The following is a 19,203-nucleotide window of genomic DNA, read 5'->3' as shown; positions in this document are numbered from 1 at the left end:
TGCTTGCAATAATTTTCTCCGTTATAATTAATAAAGTTACATCTGATTTGTTGGACCAAATGAAACATTCTTTTATCTTAAAACTAATTATATTGAAGATTGAATGTATTTGTTGACCTGATAGCTTTTTTTTTTAAATTAAGGCATTAAATTCAATGGTTTATTATAAAACCCAAAACCAGTGAAGTTGGCACGATGGGTAAATCGTAAATAAAAACAGAATACGATGATTTGCAAATCTTTTTCAACTTACATTCAATTGAATAGACTGCAAAGACAAGATATTTAATGTTCGAACTGAGAAACTTCACTTTTTTCTGCAAATAATCATTAGCTAAGAAATTAATGGCAGCAACATGGCGCAGGGGCATTTTTACCACTTTGTTACAAGGCCTTTCCTTTTAACAACACTCAGTAAATGTTTGGGAACTGAGGAGACCAAGTTTTGAAGCTTCTTATTGCGCCAAACATTTTGAACGGGAGACAGGTCTGGACTACAGGCAGGCCAGTCGAGTACCCGCACTCTTTTACTATGAAGCCACGCTGTTGTAACACGTGGCTTGGCATTGTCTCGCTGAAATAAGCAGGGGCGTCCATGATAACGTTGCTTGGATGGCAACATATGTTGCTCCAAAATCTGTATGTACCTTTCAGCAATAATGGTGCCTTCACAGATGTGTAAGTTACCCACTTCTTGGGCACTAATACACCCCCATACCATGACAGATGCTGGCTTTTCAACTTTGCGCCTATAACAATCTGGATGGTTCTTTTCCTCTTTGGTCCGGAGGACACGACATCCACAGTTTCCAAAAACAATTTGAAATGTGGACTGGTCAGACCACAGAACACCTTTCCACTTTGCATCAGTCCATCTTACATGAGCTCGGGCCCAGCAAAGCCAGCGGCGCTTCTGGGTGTTGTTGATAAATGGCTTTGACTTTGCATAGTAGAGTTTTAACTTGCACATACAGACGTAGCGACGAACTGTAGTTACTGACAGTGGTTTTCTGAAGTGTTCCTGAGCCCATGTGGTGATAATCTTTACACTCTGATGTCACATTTTGATGCAGTACCGCCTGAGGGATCGAAGGTCTGTAATATCATCGCTTACGTGCAGTGATTTCTCCAGATTCTCTGAACCTTTTGATGATATTACGGACTGTAGATGGTGAAATCCCTAAATCCCTTACAATAGTTTGTTGAGAAATGTTGTTCTTAAACAATTTGCTCACGCATTTGTTGACAGAGTGGTGACCCTCGCCCCAGCCTTGTTTGTGAATGACTGAGCATTTCATGGAAGCTGCTTTTATACCCAATCTTAGCACCCACCTGTTCCCATTTAGCCTGTTCACCCGTGGGATGTTCCAAATAAATGTTTGATGAGCATTCCTCAACTTTCTCAGTCTTTTTTACCACTTGTGCCAGCTTTTTTGAAACGTTACAGGCATCAAATTCCAAATGAGCTAATATTTGCAAAAAATAACAAAGTTTTCCAGTTCGAATGTTAAGTATCTTGTCTTTGCAGTCTATTCAATTGAATATAGGTTGAAAAGGATTTGCAAATCATTGTATTCTGTTTTTATTTACCATTTACACAACGTGCCAACTTCACTGGTTTTGGGTTTTGTACATCCATCCATTTTCTACCACTTGTCCCTGTCAGGGTCGCAGGGGGTGCTGGAGACTATCTCAGCTGCATTCGGGCGGAAGGCGGGGTACACCCTGGACAAGTCGCCACTTCATCGTAGGGCCAACACATATAGACAGACAACATTCACACACTAGGGTCAATTTAGTGTTGCCAATCAAACTATCCCCAGGTTTTGTACATAATAAACCCAATTATTACATTTTATTCGGAAAAAATAGGTGCAGCACCTTTAGCCGCATTATGTAATACCTTTTGCAATGAGGAACACGTTATTACAAAATGCATTCAATCATTTTGTATCATGAAATGCAGTAAATCACTACAAAATGTGACGTTAATACATTATTACACCATAAATGCACCATTATTACATATGCAGATAATAGTAGGTAATGCTCAACTTTGATTGACACGGTCAAAGAGGTGTTCATTTAAAATATGTTTATTGTTATGGTTACAGTTTCAGCTGTTTTTATGAGATGTTTTATAAAGTTGCTGCTGTACTAAACTCAAACATAAATGGTTGCATAAGATGCACACATTACTGATTCACCCACTTATGAGAACAGGAAGTATGTGTTTTGGATAGAGATGTCCGATATTATCGGCCGATAAATGCGTTAAAATGTAATATCTGAAATTTTCGGTACCGGTTTTTTTATTATCGGTATCGTTTTTGTTTTTTTTTGTTTTTTTATTAAATCAACATAAAAAACACAAGATACACTTACAATTAGTGCACCAACCCAAAAAACTTTCCTCCCCCATTTACACTCATTCACACAAAAGGGTTGTTTCTTTCTGTTATTAATATTCTGGTTCCTACATTATATATCAATATATATCAATACAGTGCGTAGGCACACATGATTGTGCGTGCTGCTGGTCCACTAATAGTACTAACCTTTAACAGTTAATTTTACTCATTTTCATTAATTACTAGTTTCTATGTAACTGTTTTTATATTGTTTTACTTTCTTTTTTAATCAAGAAAATGTTTTTAATTTATTTATCTTATTTTATTTTATTAATTTTTTTTTAAATTACCTTATCTTCACCATACCTGGTTGTCCAAATTAGGCATAATAATGTGCTAATTCCACGACTGTATATATCGCTTGATATCGGTATCGGTAATTAAAGAGTTGGACAATATCGGATATCGGCAAAAAGCCATTATCGGACATCCCTAGTTTTGGACAAAGACAATATGTAAAATATGTGATACATCATATTGATACTGTATGCATGTTCAAAATACATGTTAACCAACCAACCAACTTATGCAACTATTCTTTTCCTCACCAAAATTTCGGTAAAAAAAAAATATCTTCCCACACTGCAGGTGTGATGGCATGCTGAAATATCCGAAAGGTTTACTGAGAATCATCACTAATACTGCTGATTAATTTTGTCCGCCTTATCCGCTACGAGCAGATAAACAAATGTATTTTGGGTTACATGGGAAAGTGTGAGCAGCTGAGAACTTTTATCATCATTCTCATTCGTTTCTTGCTTCATGCTGTCCGATATTGGCGTAGAAATCTCATTGCCCTCCTGTTAGAATTCTTCCCTCCACATCCCGTCCTTGAGTGTCACCTGCAGGGGAATAATATTGTCGCAAAGTTTATCAGTGCAGATTTCCAGCGTTTAATGTCTTGCCAAAGAATGATACGCAAATATGCAAGATGGTTTCGACTCTAAACACATTAAAGTCTGTTGTTTGAGTTTTAACGTGACATTCCTTTGGGTGTGTCCCAAACAGCTGCACACATCTTGTCATCCCTGCTTCCTCTTTCTCCAGCACTCTCACTGGAGATGGGACGTTCGCAAATGAGATGGATCTTTTGAACGACTCTTTTATGTGAACAATGAGAACCGAGTCGCACATTTTTGAATCAAATACAGTAGAATGTTGATCAATTGCAGTAAATTGCTTGCTTGCGTAATTTAGACTTAGACTTACAGATAAGAACAACATTTTGTTGCATTAGCTTGTTGTAGTGCAGGATAAAGTTAAAAAGTTAAAGTTAAAGTTAAAGTACCAATGATTGTCACACACACACTAGGTGTGGCGAGATTATTCTCTGCATTTGACCCATCACCCTTGATCACCCCCTGGGAGGTGAGGGGAGCAGTGGGCAGCAGCCCACTGCATAATAAAGCAATAAGAGCAATAAGGTGCAGATATAAATAAATAGTACAAATAAATATATTGCACTTTTGCATATGCATCCATGTTTATGGATGTATGTTATATTGTCTTTATATTCCAGCATTTAAAGGGGTCTGAATACCTTCCATACCCACTGTATATCTTAAAGGCCTACTGAAATGCCATTTTCTTATTTAAACGGGGATAGCAGGTCCATTCTGTGTCATACTTGATCATTCCGCGATATTGCCATATTTTTGCTGAAAGGATTTAGTAGAGAACATCGACGATAAAGTTCGCAACTTTTGGTCGCTGATAAAAAAGCCTTGCCTGTACCGGAAGTAGCAGACGATATGCGCATGACGTCACAGGTTGTGGAGCTCCTCACATCTGCACATTGTTTACAATCATGGCCACCAGCAGCGAGAGCGATTCGGACCGAGAAAACGACAATTTCCCCATTAATTTGAGCGAGGATGAAAGATTCGTGGATGAGGAAAGTGAGAGTGAAGGACTAGAGGGCAGTGGGAGCGATTCAGATAGGGAAGATGCTGTGAGAGGCGGGTGGGACCTGATATTCAGCTGGGAATGACTAAAACAGTAAATAAAAACAAGACATATACTGTATATACTCTATTAGCTACAACACAACCAGGCTTATATTTTATATGCCACAAATTAATCTCGCATAACAAACACCTCCCCCCTCCCGTCCATATAACCCGCCAATACAACTCAAACACCTGCACAACACACTCAATCCCACAGCCCAAAGTACAGTTCACCTCCCCAAAGTTCATACAGCACATATATTTCCCCAAAGTTACGTACGTGACATGCACATAGCGGCACGCACGTACGGGCAAGCGATCAAATGTTTGGAAGCCGCAGCTGCATGCGTACTCACGGTACCGCATCTGCGCATCCAACTCAAAGTCCTCCTGGTAAGAGTCTCTGTTGTCCCAGTTCTCCACAGGCCAATGGAAAAGCTTGACTGTCATCTTTCGGGAATGTAAACAATGAAACACCGGCCGTGTTTGTGTCGCTAAAGTCGGCCGCAATACACCGCTTCCCACCTACAGCTTTCTTCTTTGCTGTCTCCATTGTTCATTGAACAAATTGCAAAAGATTCACCAACACAGATGTCCAGAATACTGTGGAATTTTGCGATGAAAACAGACGACTTAATAGCTGGCCACCATGCTGTCCCAAAATGTCCGCTACAATGCGTGACGTCACGCGCTGACGTCATCATACCGAGACGTTTTCAGCAAGATATTTCACGCGAAATTTAAAATTGCACTTTAGTAAGCTAACCCGGCCGTATTGGCATGTGTTGCAATGTTAAGATTGCATCATTGATATATAAACTATCAGACTGTGTGGTCGGTAGTAGTGGGTTTCAGTAGGCCTTTAATTCAGATAATGATTACTTTTGTGAAGACCATTTTGAAAACTTTTGAATTCTAATTTGAGATCTTGTACATTAAACTTGGTGCAATAGATGCATTTCCAGCCACGTGCTTTTTATTGGCATTTTTAATTTGCATATAAAAAAACCTGAATAAAACCACCAGAAATTAAAACAAACAAACAGTAATATGTTTTATATATATATATATATACTGTGTATGTATGTATGTGTATATATATATATATATATATATATATATATATATATATATATATATATATATATATATATATATATATATATATATATAGTAAATGTTTTAATGCTTGTCTAAGGCAGGGGTCGGCAACCCAAAATGTTGAAAGAGCCATATTGGACCAAAAATACAAAAACAAATCTGTCTGGAGCCGCAAAAAATTAAAAGCCATATTACATACAGATAGTGTGTCATGAGATATAAATTGAATTAAGAGGACTTAAAGGAAAATAAATTACCTCAAATATAGCTACAAATGAGGCATAATGATGCAATATGTACATATAGCTAGCCTAAATAGCATGTTAGCATCGATTAGCTTAGTCATGCAGTGACCAAATATGTCTGATTAGCACTCCACACAAGTCAATAACATCAACAAAACTCTCCTTTCATGCACAACGTTAAAAGTTTGGTGGACAAAATGAGACAGAAAAAGAAGTGGCATAAAACACGTCCTAGAAAGTCGGAGAAAGTTATACATGTAAACAAACTACGGTGAGTTCAAGGACCGCCAAAATTAGTAGGACAAAACGGCGCTCGCCAAATGCTCGAATCAGTGAAGCATGTTTAGTATAAACAGTGTGCTTTGTAACAATTAGGGAGGCTTGTGTCATGTTTGTCCTCCTACATAAACCATATTAAAACAAAAAAAAAAAAATTTTCCCCTCATCTTTTTCCATTTTTCATACATTTTTTAAAAAGCTCCAGAGAGCCACTAGGGCGGTGCTTAAGAGCCGCATGCGGCTCTAGAGCCGCGGGTTGCCGACCCCTGGTCTAAGGGGAGTATTTTTTGTTTGCATTGTTTTTTTGAGGGCAAACAGCAACACAAGACAGAAAGGCATCATTCTGTGGTGCTGTGCTAATTGGCTTATCCTGGACCTCCACCTGACAACCGCTGGTTCAGTCAGTTCACATAAAAGTTAACCCAATTCAAGCCTGAACATCAGACTGATCCAAACCTGCTTTTAAACAATACTTACACAGTAGTCAGAGATTAGCTCCTGTCCACTCTCTCCCATGTACTCTATGAGGCATCTCAGAGTCACATCTCTCTTCATCACTGCAGAGGCACTTGGGTTCTAGAGTTAATAGAAGAAGAATAAATTAATAAATGTTGTTGGCAATTTTACTCCAAATCTGTGATACCGTTATTAGAGCATGATTACAGATTCAGTTTTAAACTTTTAAACCACTTTTAACTGGGGATGTCCGATAATGGCTTTTTGCCGATATCCGATTTTCCGATATTGTACAACTCTTTGATTACCGATATCGATATCAACCGATATATACAGTCGTGGAATTAACACATTATTATGCCTAATTTGGACAACCAGGTATGGTGAAGATAAGGTACTTAAAAAAAAAATAAGATAAATAAATTAAAAACATTTTATTGAATAAAAAAGAAAGTAAAACAATATAAAAACAGTTACATAGAAACTGGTAATTAATGAAAATTAGTAAAATTAACTGTTAAAGGTTAGTACTATTAGTAGACCAGCAGCACGCACAATCATGTGTGCTTACGGACTGTATCCCTGCAGACTGTATTGATATATATTGATATATAATGTAGGAACCAGAATATTAATAACAGAAAGAAACAACACTTTTGTGTGAATGAGTGAATTAGTGTAATTGGGGGAGGGAGGTTTTTTTGGGTTGGTGCACTAATTGTAAGTGTATCTTGTGTTTTTTATGTTGATTTAATTAAAAAAAAGAAAAACCCGATACCGATAATAAAAAAAACGATACCGATAATTTCCGATATTACATTTTAACGCATTTATCGGCCGATAATATCGGCATGCCGACATTATCGGACATCTCTACTTTTAACCCACCTGTATCAGTTCCATCAACAAGTTCTTGATGCACTGACCAGTCACTCCTCCTTTTGCACTAAAGACCTCCAGGAGTTTTGGAGTGTACCTGTCCAGCTGGGACATAAAAGTTGATTCCAGTGGAACAGCAGTGCACCTTTGGAACTCTTCATTAATCTGTATGACAGCAGATGTTGACCGTTACTGATATTAAGGGTTTTAGTATACATTTTCAGGCAAAAATTGAGTCTAGTATGTCATGTCCAAGTCACAATGGAAACTTGGTCAGGACAAATAGAATGATAAATCATTTACCTGGACTGGTTCGAAGAGGGCAGGCCAGCTTTCCTTAAATTCTGCGAACCCAGGAGACTTGGCAACCACTTCCTGTCTTCTCCAACTGTATGTTCTGGCCATCATATCATTGATGCTCCTGGCACAGTCCTTTTACACATGGGCAGTTAATTGAAGCACTTACTTGAGGTGAGTTGAGGAATTTGACTTCTGGGTGGTATTTTGACGGATAAGATCAAAGGGAACTCCAGCATTTAAAAGAGCATGGGCAACCTATATGAATGCAAGGCAAGGCATGGCTGTGTCCAAAGGTCCCATGGTGCAGTCTGTAATGCTTTAAAATGTCACTCTTGGTTGGTACAACAGTACTACACAACTTACAGGGCCATCCAAGTTGTGGTTCATGTCTAACCTCTTGGATGTACAAGCCTGATGAGAGCCCTTTATATCAGTTTTTTACACCCTAATATACTAATTTGCAGTGTTTCCTCTAAATTTTTTTGAAGCAGCTGTGGTCTAAGATGGTAACCTAGCAACAGTAGGGGGGTCTGGGGGCATGCCCCCCCGGAAGAAAAATTTGAAAAATGACCCTTTAAATCAGGGGTGTCAAACTCAAATACAGAGTGGGCCAAAATGTAAAACTGAACAAAGCCGCGGGCCAAGGTTGATCAAATTAACCTTTTAATAGGGACCCAAACAAGTTTTGCATTGGATATTGAACAAGCAAGGCTTATATAACTTTATAGTGACATGCAAAATCGAGTTTCAAATAATAATAATAATAATTAAAAAATATCAATGGCATATCAAATACAATATAAATACATTTCTATTTGCAGCCTTCTGAGGTAAATATCAATATTAACTTTTTCCACAGGCTAATAAATGTGAAAATAAAATAACAATGAATAAAACAACCATTCAGGACTTTAAACTGCTCAGTTTGCAACACACTGATCTAATCTGATGTGCCCAAGCCAGATACCTGCCATCTTTTCTTGGATGCAAGTTCATTAATGTCGGGGCTCAGGCTTTGAGCTGAGGCAACCTTCATTATCCAACGAAGGTGTTCATCAGTTATTATATCTCGTCCACCCGGACCACAGTCTTGGGGGCGTGCCATAAATGCACTGTCTTTAACGACCTCTACGAGCTATCGTCACATCCGCTTTCCATTCATTGCAACATGGTTCAGACCCAGTCACAAGATATGTACGGCTTCTGTACGCACACATGAGTGAATGCAACGCATACTTCATCAACAGCGATACTGAGAGTGCCAGTATCAAAAACTTTAACACTGTTAAAAATATACGCCACACACTGAATCCACACCAAACAAGAATGACAAACACATTTCAGGAGAACATCCGCACCGTAACACAACATAAACACAACAGAACAAATACCCAGAATCCTTTGCAGCACTAGGACGGCGTGGCGAAGTTGGTAGAGTGGTCGTGCCAGCAATAGGAGGGTTGCTGGTTACTGGGGTTCAATCCCCACCTTCTACCATCCTTGTCACGTCCATTGTGTCCTTGGGCAAGACACTTCACCCCTTGCTCCTGATGGCTGCTGGTTAGCGCCTTGCATGGCAGCTCCCGCCATCAGTGTGTGAATGTGTGTGGGAATGGGTGAATGTGGAAATACTGTCAAAAGCGCTTTGAGTACCTTGAAGGTAGAAAAGCGCTATACAAGTATAACCCATTTATCATTATTTATAACTCTTCCAGGACACTACTGAATACACCCCCGCTACCACAACACCCCCCCCCCCCCAAATGTGTTTTTCATTCTTGTTTGGTGTGGATTCACAGTGTGTTGTATATTTTTTATTCGGCTAACCTCAGTGTAACGTGTATCGCTGTTGATCAAGTATGCTTTGCATCCAATTGTGTGTGCGTGGAAAAGTCGCACATGTTATGTGACTGGGCCAGCACTCGTTGGACCGGCTGAAAAACAGACGTGACGAATTTTGGGAGGGGCGCTGAAGTTTGGAAGACTCCCAGGAGGGTTGGCAAGTATTAGAATTAGCGGTGATTGCGGTGTTACTGCGGCACCGCCGCAATATATAATCAGCGGGCCAGCTTTAGTGTTAATTTGATATCGCCTCAAGGGCCAAGTGAAATTTGAGTTTGACACCCATGCTTTAAATCATGGGTGTCAAACTCTGGCCCGCGGGCCAAATTTGGCCCGCCGTGTAATTTCACTTGGCCCTTGAAATTAACACTAAAGCTGGCCCGCCGATTATATATTGCCGCGGTAACACCGCATTCACCGCTAATTCTAATACTTGCCAACCCTCTTCCAAACTTCAGCGCCCCTCCCGAAAATCTTCAGGTCTGCTTTTCAGCCAGTCCAACGAGTGCTGGCCCAGTCACATAACAAGTGCGGCTTCTACACGCACACACGAGTGAATGCAACGCATACTTCATCAACAGCGATACAGGTTACACTGAGGGTGGCAGTATAAAAAACACTGTTATAAATATGCGCCACACTGTGAATCCACACCAAACAAGAATGACAAACAAATTTTGGGAGAACATCCGCAACGTAACACAACATAAACACAACAGAACAAATACCCAGAACCCTTTGCAGCATTAACTCTTCCGGGACGCTACAAGGTGTGTGTGTGTGGGGGGGAGGTTTGGTGGTAGCGGGGGTGTATTTTGTCGCGTCCTGGAAGAGTTAGTGCTGCAAAGGATTCTGGGTATTTGTTCTGTTGTGTTTATGTTGTGTTACGGTGCGGATGTTCTCCCGAAATGTGTTTGTCATTCTTGTTTGGTGTGGATTCACAGTGTAGTGTATATTTCAAACAATGTTAAAGTTTTTTATACTGGCACCCCCAGTGTAACGTGTATCGCTGTTCATGAAGTATGCGTTGCATTCACTCGTGTGTGTGTGTGTGTGTGTGTGCGTGTGTGTGCGTGTGTGTGCGTGTGTGTGCGTGCGCGCGCGCGTGTGTGTGTGCAGAAGCTGCACATATCTTGTGACTGGGTCTGAACGATGTTAGAATGGATGAAAAGCGGACTTGACGATAGCTCGTAGAGGACGTTAAAGACAGTGCCTTTAAGGCACGCCCCCAAGACTGTGGTCCAGGTGGACGAGATATAATGACTGATGAACACCTTGGTTGTATAATGAAGGTTACCTTTGCTCAAAGCCTGAGCCCCGACATTAATGAACTAGCATCCAAGAAAAGATGGCAGGTATCTGGCTTGGGCACATCAGGTTTGATCAGTGTGTTGCAAACTGAGCAGTTTTATTCATTATTTTATTTTCAAATGTATTAGGCTGTGGAAAAAGTTAATGTTGATATTTACCTCAGAAGGCTGCAAATAGAAAAGAGGCATTCAATTTTTATTTAAATTGTATTTGATATGCCATTGATATTTTTATCCATCCATCCATCCATCCATCTTCTTCCGCTTATCCGAGGTCGGGTCGCGGGGGCAGCAGCCTAAGCAGGGAAGCCCAGACTTCCCTCTCCCCAGCCACTTCGTCCAGCTCTTCCTGTGGGACCCCGAGGCGTTCCCAGGCCAGCCGGGAGACATAGTCTTCCCATCGATATTTTTATTATTATTATTATTATTATTATTGTTTGAAACTCGATTTTGCATGTCACTATAAAGTTATATAAGCCTTGCCTGTTCAATATTTAATGCAAAACTTGTTTGGGTCCCTATTAAAAGGTTAATTTGTTCAACTTTGGCCCGCAGCTTTGTTCAGTTTTAAATTTGGGCCCACTCTGTATTTGAGTTTGACACCCCTGCATTAAAAGGTGACTACTGGTGAGATTTTGAGGGGGAAAAAATGTTGAGATTGAGACTTACACAATGAGTCGTATTCTTACAAGAGTAGCGTTTTGCCTAGGAATGTGGACAGCAGGTCTGAAGGGGTTTCAGATGGCTATGTCAAGTTCACCTAGCTATAATGCAACCTTGTGAGGCAGCTTTAATGTGGCTGCTTACAAACTGAAGAACATCAGTCAGACCAGGAATCAGGATCTGCACATGAATTCCCTATGGGTCAGCGAGGGATAGTCAGTAAACAGGCTGTCAGACGCTCTCAGTCTCCTGCAGCAGGTCGTTAAATATGCAAATGAGGGTAAAATCTCCGTCAAATTTACCAAAATAAACGGCGGTTTTCACCGACCAAAACAAACGTAAATATTCAGCAGTGTGTTAGCAATGATATTGTTACGTTTGTATACAGTTTAAGACAAAATAACATATGCCATACTTGCCAACCCTCCCGGATTTTCCGGGAGACTCCGGAAATTCAGCGCCTCTCCCGAAAACCTCCTGGGACAAATTTTCTCCCGAAAATCTCCCGAAATTCAGGCGGAGCTGGAGGTGGCCTCCAGCTCCATGCGGACCTGAGTGACTTGTTGACAACACACAACAACAGCGTCTATCGTAAAGCAGTTTGTCTGCCGTAAACAGCAATGTTGTGATACTTTTAAACAGGACAATACTGCCATCTACTGTACATGCATATGTGACCCACCCATAATGTGTCACATTTTTGTGTTGATTGATTTATTTTATTTTGTGGTTTGAATTCGTTTTTGGAGCTGTCATTACACATTTATCAGTATTCACATTGGTCAGTAGGGGGCAGTAGGGCGTTTCTTCCCAATTGAATGCGATCACCTGCAGACCGGAATTGTCTTGTTATTCTGATGAGCGCGACCAGTCTGTGAACAATTGAAACGTCCTGTGTGCTTTTTCCTCCTGTATAACAGGTTAGTTTTGGTGAATCAACTCACTGAATAATATCCATGTGATCTTTATAAGTTTAAGTACATATTCTGATGGTGGAGCCTAACTCTAAAGTGTTTGTGAGTTGTAGTTTGTATTTGTGAATGAATCCAGTGCACAGCTGCAGTAATCAATACAAAAAGGCGACGTGAGTGCGCAATGTTTATATAGGAACTTCTGATCCTAATTCAGACTCCCAAATTAGAGCTCCCGTTTTCTTATTGATTTTATAATGTATATTTGTATAATGTGTGTGTTCTGAAATAGTGACAGAAAATAGAACAAGGATGGACAATTCAACCCTTAACTCAACAATGAGTAGATGAGTGTTATGTGTGTGTGTGTATATGTGTAAATAAATGAACACTGAAATTCAAGTATTTATTTTATTTATATATATATATATATATATATATATATATATATATATATATATATATATATATATATATACATATATATATATATATATATATATATATATATATATATATATATAGCTAGAATTCACTGAAAGTCAAGTATTTCTTATATATATATATATCTTAACCATGCCCCCAACCACGCCCCCCGCCCCCACCCCCCACCACCCACCCCCCGAAATCGGAGGTCTCAAGGTTGGCAAGTATGACATATGCTAACTTAACCAACAGACAGAGAGCATCACGACTAGAGATGTCCGATAATATCGGACTGCCGATATTATCGGCCGATAAATTCTTTAAAATGTAATATCGGAAATTAACGGTATCGGTTTCAAAAAGTAAAATTTATGACTTTTTAAAACGCCGCTGTACGAAGTGGTACACGGATGTAGGGAGAAATACAGAGCGTGAATAAAGCTTAAAGGCACTGCTTTTGTGTGCCGGCCCAATCACATAATATCTACGGCTTTTCACACACACAAGTGAATGCATGCATACTTGGTCAACAGCCATACTTGCCAACCTTGAGACCTCAAAATTGGGGGAGGAGTATATTTATAGCTAGATGAGTATATTTATAGCTAGAATTCACTGAAATTCAAGTATTTCTTATATATATATATATATATATATATATATATATATATATATATATATATATATATATATATATATATATATATATATATATATATATGTATGTGTGGGAAAAAAATCACAAGACTACTTCATCTCTACAGGCCTGTTTCATGAGGGGGTTCCCTCAATCATCAGGAGATTTTAATGGGAGCATTCACATACCATGGTTTATATAGGGCACAGAGTGGGTGGGTACAGGCTGGCGTAGGGGCGTGGTGATTGGCTCATGTGTTACCTAGGAGGTGTTTCCGTCTGTGGCGGCATGCTGATACAATTTCGTTGCGCTTGTTGAGGGATGACAGGTCTGGACGGTATATAATAAACAGTTTCTCTTTCAAGCATAGGTTGCATCTTTTATTACCACTATTGTAAGGTGTGCTGGATGCAAGAATTTGCCATGTTATTGAATATTCAACAATATTGTCTTTGAGGTCCCAAATGTGTTTGCTGAGTTCTGTGGTATTCCGCAGGTTTTGGTTCCTGAAAGAAGCCTTGTGATTGTTCCATCTGGTTTTAAACTCTCCCTCGGTTAATCCTACATATGTGTCGGATGTGTTAATGTCCTTGCGTGTTACCTTAGATTGGTAAACAACTGATGTTTGTAAGCACCCCCCGTTGAGAGGGCAATCAGGTTTCTTGCGGCAGTTGCAGCCTTTGTTGGTTTTGGGGTCGCTCTGTCCGGGGGCATATATATATATATATATATATATATATATATATATATATATATATATATATACATAAATAAAATAAATACTTGACTTTCAGTGAATTCTAGCTATATATTTATATATATGTATTTTATTATAGAAATACTTGAATTTCAGTGTTCATTTATTTACACATATACACACACATAACACTCCTCTCTACTCATTGTTGTATTTGAAAATGCAATGCTTTGCAGCCAGTAGCACAGCATTTGAAGGACCATAGGTATGGGCAGTGTAATATTCTGGGTTGGAGTCAATAACCAAGCGAGGTGACGAAGTTACGTCTCTTTACTTCATACTTCAGAACCGACTCCCACACTTGCCGTCAGGGTGAGCAATACAACGTAAACCGTTGGCCAACCAAAAAGTAACCACAGAACACTATACGACTATACGGTATAGTGTTCTGTGGTTACTTTTTGGTTGGCCAAGCGGACGTGACGACAGGCTGTCCTCACTCAGGTCCGCACGGACCTGGAGGGGGCGTGCCTTAAGTCCGGCTGGAAATCGGGAGAAATTCGGGAGAATGGTTGTCCCGGGAGGTTTTCGGGAGAGGCACTGAAATTCGTGAGTCTCCCGGAAAATTCGGGAGGGTTGGCAAGTATGTCAACAGCCGTACAGGTCACACTGAGGGTGGCCGTATAAACAACTTTAACACTGTTACAAATATGCGCCACACTGTGAATCCACACCAAACAAGAATGACAAACACATTTCAGAACAAATACCCAGAATTCTTGCAGAACTAACTCTTCCGGGACGCTACAATATACACCCCCGCTACCCTTTATTTACACCCTTGTGCTCCTCTTTCCCTGTGTTCTTATGTTGCAGGCAGGATAAATTAAAGAGAAGGCTGACTCTGGACTTTCCCAAACTGGTGTTTCACTGCCCTGGAAAGTGCAACATCTGCAAATTGGTTTTTGTTGTTTTTGTTTTTGATCGGCACTTATTGGAATTCATTCAGGTTGTGACTCCACAAGCGCCTTTCATGGCAAGGGGAAAAGAAAGACCTTTTCTGTTGCTTGCGAAAAGGAAGAATACCTGTCTGCATTTACACATCTGGGAAGCAGTTTTGAATTGGACCAGTCAACATTTGATGTGCTGAGCAAATATGTGTGCCACCTGTATGGCCAATCATCTGCAGAAAATGTCAACGCTGCAAGGTACAGAGCATTCTGCATGGCATCATCAGCTTTGCCGGAGCTCTCAATGCCCACTACAAGTGATGCCCAGCACCAACACTGCAAAAGGGCAAACTACCAGGCTGCAATAATGAGACATTCTCTCAAATGAATAATGTCTGCCCCTTCACTCAATGGCAATGGATGGCACATTGAGGATGGGGAGTTAAAAGTTACATGGATGACTACAAATCCTGCCCCTGATAGTGTGTTATAGGTAGTCCACTGCAGCTGCAAGCAGAGCAAATGTGAGACAGGAAGATGTTCCTGTATGTCTGCAAGACTGTCCTGTACTGATTTGTGTCGCTACCAAACTTGTGCCAATATTTCCACGGAAACAGAGGATAAAAGCACATGGGAAGATGGCTCTGATGATAGTGATAGCTAAGAGATGAACAATGTCTCCCTCCTTCAGAATACGCAACGTCACACTTAATCAGTTCGTTCTCTAATAAAAAATTTGCGTTTTTGCCACATTTGAGAAAAATCCCACTATTTCTTTTTTTTTAGTTACTTAAGTTAAACATTTTAAAAATAGAATGTGAGGTTACAGTGCAGTTGACCAGAAAACAATTATAATAATCATAGTTTGAGTTTGTGCCAAATTTGAGGAAAATCTATCAAAGAATTCTTGAGATATTACTTTAACAATGTGCAAAGTATAACTAGTATGGGGCGTATAGCTCGGTTGGTAGAGTGGCCGTGCCAGCAACTTGAGGGTTGCAGGTGTGATCCCTACTTCCGCCATCCGAGTCACTGCCGTTGTGTCCTTGGGCAAGACACTTTACCCACCTGCTCCCAGTGCCACCCACACTGGTTTAAATGTAACTTAGATATTGGGTTTCACTATGTTAAAGTGCTTTGAGTCACTAGAGAAAAGCGCTATAAAAATATAATTCACTTCCCTTCACAAAGTTAAGACAAAATAATGAAAAAAAAGGTATAAAAAATACTCAAGACCTGCTGTGACATCAACACATTGTTTTGTTTATGTAAATATTGTTTTATATTGTGTACAGATTCTAAACTGTAATGCCGTTTTTGTTGTATTTCCATTTATCGGCATTATTCGATATTTTGATTGATGTAAGCCATTTTGGGTCAAAGTGTTCTTTATTTTATTTTATTTTTTACTTCCTTTTATAACAGTATCTACTGAAATTTTAATATATAAAACATCATTGTTTAGCCAAATGTACCATGTGTATGTTCAATTGTACAGGTTGCTAATCACTTATTTTGAAGCGTTTTTTTCATTATTCTTTTTATGTTTCATGGTTTAAATTCAAATTAAAGCATACCAATGCTAAAATACTCATCTCAAATGTTAGGTATATGTGGTAATGTCAATTTGTGAGAAAGATTCTATTTCCAGAATGAATGTAAATACACTTACAAGAAAAACCAGCTGCATAAGATTTTCGTTTTTTTGTAATTCCTATTTTTATACATTTATGCCTCTAAAAAAAAACGGCAGGATATTTTGCGGGGAATTGATTGATTGATTGAAACTTTTATTAGTAGATTGCACAGTACAGTACATATTCCGTACAATTGACCACTAAATGGTAACACCCGAGAGTTTTTCAACATGTTTAAGTCGGGGTCCACGTAAATCAATTCATGGTAGAACTTTTAACCTAATGTCCACACTGACATTGTCTATGCAAAAATGCCAAAAATGCAAAAAAAATAAAAGAGTAGTTCCCAGACGTGGGAACCACTTTTTCCTGGTTCACCTTGTGGCCTATTACAGTGGTTCTCAAAAGGGGGTACTTGAAGGTATGCCAAGGGGTACTCAGATTTTTTTTTAAATGTCTGGGGGTACTTGAATTAAAAAAAATGTTCACAGGGGGTACATCACTGAAAAAAGGTTGAGAACCACTGGCCTATTACATGAGTTGGGTCAAGTGTTTTCCTTAGGCTCTGTGGAAAAACTTGCTTGGGCTTGTTCTTCCACAGCTGCATGCAGGTGGGCGGGTCCTGACGTTTTAGGTCTGATACAAACGTTTTATATATATATATATATATATATATATATATATATATATATATATATATATATATATATATATATATATATATATATATATATATATATGTTGAAGTCCAATAAAATTAATTGTATCACATAAAAAAGTAAGTTAAGAAAACATTCACACTTTTTTACTTATAGCTAGTCAAAAAACTATAAAAAAAAAAAAGAAAAAAAAGAAAAAGAAAAATACATTGATTTATTGGAATAAATGTACTTTTAAAAATAAAGTGAAATGGACAATACCACTGAAAGACTTTTTACAGTGTTCTAACTGTACTGTTAGAGCAGGTTTTCTACATATATTTAAAAATACCATATTTAGGTTCAAATCGGTTGACTCTGAAATATTGACACACCTTTTTAGGGACCGCAATGTCCCTTTGGGACAGAGGACCCTATTGTATTTTGTGCGTTTTATTATTATTATTATTCTGCCGCCTCTTTGAGCTGTAATTTGACCCCCTTAACATGCTTCAAAACTCACCATATTTGAGACACACATCAGGACTGGCAAAAATTGCCATTTAATAAAAAAACTAACTCAAAATTGCGCTCTAGCACCTCCTAGGAAAAAACACAGACAAAACCGTTTGTAACTTCCGGTAGAAATGTCGTAGAGACATAAAACAAAAACCTCTATGTAGGTCTCTGACTTAGACCAAGATTTCATACATTAACATCCTTCAGCAAAAATCAACAGGAAGTTGGCAATTCCCCCTTCAAAACAACATTTTAGTAAAAACAGTCACTTTTGCCTCCTTGACCTGTAATTTGACCCCCTTAACATGCTTCAAAACTCACCAAACTGGACACACACATCAGGACTGGCAAAAATTGCGATCTAATAAGAAACTCAAGCCTCAAAACTGAAAATTGCGCTCTAGCGCCTCCTAGAAAGAAAACACAGACACAACTGCTCCTAGGAGGAAAACTCAGACAAAACTGCCTGTAACTTCCAGTAGGAATGTATTAGAGCAGTGGTTCTCAAATGGGGGTACGCGTACCCCTGGGGGTACTTGAAGGTATGCCAAGGGGTACTCAGATTTTGTTTTAAATGTCTGTCAAAAAGAACTGTGAAAAGAAATGCAACAATGCAACATTCAGTGTTGACAGCTAGATTTTTTGTGGACATGTTCCATAAATATTGATGTTAAAGATTTCTTTTTTTGTGAAGAAATGTTTAGAATTAAGTTCATGAATCCAGATGGATCTCTATTACAATCCCCAAAGAGGGCACTTTAAGCTGATGATTACTTCTATGTGTAGAAATCTTTATTTATAATTGAATCACTTGTTTATTTTTCAACAAGTTTTTAGTTATTTGTATATCTTTTTTTCCCAAATAGTTCAAGAAAGACCACAACAAATGAGCAATATTTTTGCACTGTTATACAATTTAATAAATCAGAAACTGATGACATGGTGCTGTATTTGACTTCTTTATCTCTTTTTTTCAACCAAAAATGCTTTGCTCTGATTAGGGGGTACTTGAATTAAAAAAAATGTTCACAAGGGGTACATCACTGAAAAAAGTTTGAGAACCACTGGCCTATTACATGAGTTCGGTCAAGTGTTTTCCTTGGGCTCCATGGAAAAACTTGCCTGGGCTTGTTCTTCCACAACTGCATGCAGGTGGGCGGGTCCTAACGTTTTAGGTCTGATATAAACGTTATATGAATATATATATATGTATATATATATATATATATATATATATATATATATATATATATATATATATATATATATATATATATATATATATATATATGTTGAAGTCCAATAAAATTAATTTTATCACATAAAAAAGTAAGTTAAGAAAACATTCACACT

The sequence above is a fragment of the Nerophis lumbriciformis genome, linkage group LG32, assembly GCF_033978685.3.
Source record: "Nerophis lumbriciformis linkage group LG32, RoL_Nlum_v2.1, whole genome shotgun sequence".
NCBI classification, from domain to species: Eukaryota; Metazoa; Chordata; class Actinopteri; order Syngnathiformes; family Syngnathidae; genus Nerophis; species Nerophis lumbriciformis.
Note: the sequence above shows the minus strand (reverse complement) of the source record.